General features: G+C 36.9%; 1 long non-coding RNA gene across 1 annotated transcript; it reads left to right on the top strand.

The window, feature by feature from the left end:
* The first annotated feature begins 1,806 nt into the window (after positions 1-1,806).
* Positions 1,807-3,559, top strand: LOC117215594. Its single transcript, XR_004489151.1, has 2 exons — positions 1,807-1,897; positions 2,146-3,559. It is a non-coding gene; the product is annotated as an uncharacterized LOC117215594 (long non-coding RNA).
* Positions 3,560-3,899: the final 340 nt, after the last annotated feature.

The following is a 3,899-nucleotide window of genomic DNA, read 5'->3' on the forward strand; positions in this document are numbered from 1 at the left end:
TACCAAACGTACAGAACACAGCGCAATCCACACTCTCTCGGCAACGCCACTCGCAACCTCCGTCTCCGCTCGACTCGCGCTCTGTTTCTCGACTCGCACTCTGTTTCTCGACTCCCGCTCTGTTTCTTGACTGACCATCTCTGGCCGTTGTCCCATTCTATTGCCTTTTTCCTAGGCCCACCGCACACGTGTTCTGCAGACGCTCGTAGCCAGGGTCACGTAGGTCTTTTCCACGAAACTATGCACTTGAAAAGACCGATGACACATTGATGGGCCCGACGGCGCCTCGGCTCTCGCGACATTGTTCATAGTTCGCCCGATATTTTCCAGGCCTTTCGTCCACGATACTACATATATATATATATATATATATATATATATATATATATATATATATATATATATATATAAACTGTACATAATACATTATAGAATAACATAGTATATAATTTTATATTTTAAAAATATGAGGCATACTATTTAAGATTGTCATCGATTTAAAATCAAAGTATGAAAAGGATACCCTGGAGAGAGTAAAACACAGAATCATTCCAACTAAACATTCAGATCGTACCGACACCTAGGTATCGTCTTACAATTAAATCTCGGTCTCGAATGGATTAAAATGAAATACATACTTGCAGCTTCAACATCTTCAATATCGAGGAGATTCAAACTTTACAAATAAAAGCGGCCTGTTCCCCTTTCCACGACAGACTCTCATACCATATCCGCTCTTATCCAGGCTTTTACTTGAAACCAGCAATGCGTTCATTTACAATTTAAATTTACCCGGACCATCCACTGAATCGTCAGCCCTTTACAAGAAATGAGAGGGAACGTTCGCCCTTGAACACATAAAATCAAAAAAAAAAAAAAATAGAAAAGGAAAAAAGTCACAAATTTTAGTGAAGCTATTTTACTGAAACTTATTATATCATTTTAACAGCTATATATAAAACGTTGATTTATTTCCTTTCGCGCAGAGCAATTTTATTTCAAATTTCTAGCTTCAGAATGATAATTACGCATTTGTAATTATCAACAAGCTTTAAAAATATGGAATATTCAGCCAGATGAAATATAGGTAAAGTATTTAGAAGAAAAAAGATTGAAATGTTTTATGTAAAACGATTAAATTAAGTGGAGGACTGCGCTTCTTCCTGCTCCTCTACATGGCGCTACGCGGGACTCGCTTCTGAGCACGTCTTTCTCGTTGGAGGCTTCTTCTTTCTTTTCTTTCCCAGTAGAATTTTTACACAATTCTTTCTCCCTTTTATCATTAAATTACCTTTAATTCTTAACGATCTTTAATCTTTGTCTCTTCTTCCCTATATATATATTTTTGTTTACTTTTCTCCGCAGCGAATTTTGTCTTTCTGACGCAGGATTAGGTTCCTGGACTTAGGGAGTTGCTATACGCCAGCTCCACCATGGCGACGGCATTCACTAGGCAGCCTACATAGCCACCTTTCAGCTCACGCTTCGGGACACTTTTTTCGCTGAGATTCTCCGCGATGAGGCATGAAAGCAGAGACCACCGTCTGCGGAGGCATGATTATTCTATTGTTCCTTTTAACGAGTAATCGTTTTACTCAAGTCCTCTTACTAAACCGTAAGTACAAAAACTATTATACTTAGATAGGTACTTGGTCTCAAGAACCAACTTATTTTGGTCTTTCGATTAAGTTCTTAATTAAATGCTCAATTAGATATTCATAAATATATCTTCATAATATTTCCCTCATCTATTTCTTTGACATTCTAGCAACCTCGTTAAGACGTCCGCCACTTCAACTTCTATCTACAAGTGGCAAAAACTGAAGCTGACCTTCTTCATGGAGAAACATGCCGGAAATGGCATCCGCACGTGTGAATAATTATACTCAGTGTCCAGGTAGTTCTTTCGATCATCCGATAGAAGTCGTTTCTGTTTTTCAGAGTTCGTTCACGCCTCCAGAATGTAAAAATATCCAAGGAAGTACCATTAGGAAGCAATGAAATTCAGAGCTTCTGTGGTTATTCCTTTTTCTGATTGTTTCTTTTCTTTGCCCAAAATGGATGATTTCTATATCAAATTGTTTATTCGTATTTTTTTTTAATATTCCTTGAGATTTTCAATCAACTCGATTTCGAATTTTTTAGCACCCGATCTTCTGGTTGACGTCGTTAAGAAAGAGGAACGAGTGCACAGGAAGCATGGTCGGCGTGAGCATGATTAGATCCGGTCTGCCCGATGACCTTGCCAGTGATAATAGCGGTTCGTTAAGGTGGTTGCAGTCTTGGTTTGCTTCTGTTTCGATTTCCAGCGAACTCGTCAGCCGGCATGGCTTCCGAGATGCTCCCCCTGAAACAAGTCGAAGGGAAATAATTAATGGACTCTCTGTTCGATTGTACGTGGATGACAAGCTGACCGTAAAAAGAAATATACAAATACGATTAGAAAATATAATCCGAACCCCTTTCGGTTTGATCTGAAGGTTTCTTTTTCTAGACGGAACCAAAAATTCTTATCTGGTTTATGGTGAGCTAAGGAACTCTTTGAAAACAGCATTTATAACTTTCGAAAAAGAGACAGGTATTTCTTGCGCGAACAATTGAATAATTAATTCGTTCTCTAAATATCCTTATTTGTTGTTCCTAAAATACATAATGATTGGAAGCTTCTTACGGGAAGCGCAATCAGCCGCTGATATCATTGAAGTCAAAACGCCATTAAAACCATATTACGATTCGCATGCGACATGCTCCATTCATGAAAACACAAAAGCAATAAACAAGTACAAATCAACGAAATAAATCCTCCGAGAACGAGACGTTACAGGAATTATACCATTGCGAGGATACAAAAGACTTGCTCATGAGCTACTTCCTTCAAGTAGTCGAGCCGTGTATTTTCCGGTCGTTAACTTCCATATAATGGGATATTAAAGAGTACGGACACAACGCTGCTATTTTTCAACTGTGTTTGCGAAATGAAGTTCGTCGTTATCCGATTAACACGCTTGCAGATGCGTTCTTTTTGTTGCAAAGTAAATGAACAAATTGTACGAGACAACTGTCATTAGCGTAATTTTAATGTGTACATTTACAGTATGATATTAACCATTATTCAGGATTGTTAAAGTGAATTAATGCGTAACTGCGTCATCCACGATTGACCATGATTATGGTAGTGACTATTGCTATAAATGAAGCTTAATAGTTGTCGAAAAGAATCACTCGAAAATCGTGTTCATAAATCATTCTCTCGTCTCGTATCGTGTTCGTCGGGCGGAAAATAAGATTGTGTTTTAAAGAAATCGCGTGTTCCGATTACTATCAAACTTACTGTCACTCGCATAGCAGAAGAAAAAGATTAAGATAAGGTCACCAATGAGCAAAACGTTTAACGTATAAGTGTGGTACATTAAAATTGAGTCCACTGCAACCCTCATGACATTTAAAATCCTACGCGTATATTGAGTAAAGTTGTTATATTAAATATAATCATATTAAATACAAGCTCGTCCGCTGGATTCCCAAATTATTTGGTTAAATACTTTGAATACGAGAATACCGAGTGTTAACAGTAGTAAATCCTCTATATGGTATGTTTACTTTGCTATCTTGAATAGGTAAATAACATTTCACTTTAACGCATTTAACCAATATTATACGCATATGCACATAATGTTACTGTTACATATAATGATATATACGTAGATATACACGTTAATTAAATCCTCTATATGGTATTTTTATATCAGTATCGTAAACATTGTAAACCGGAAATCTTTTATTACACACGTACATATACAGTCAATATTATTGTTACATATAGTGATACATACGTTGATCCACACATTAATTAAATCCTCTATATGCTATTTCTACTTTGCTATCTTGAATAGATAAAT

Source organism: Bombus bifarius, unplaced genomic scaffold, assembly GCF_011952205.1.
Source record: "Bombus bifarius isolate JDL3187 unplaced genomic scaffold, Bbif_JDL3187 scf7180000009748_frag, whole genome shotgun sequence".
Taxonomy (NCBI): domain Eukaryota; kingdom Metazoa; phylum Arthropoda; class Insecta; order Hymenoptera; family Apidae; genus Bombus; species Bombus bifarius.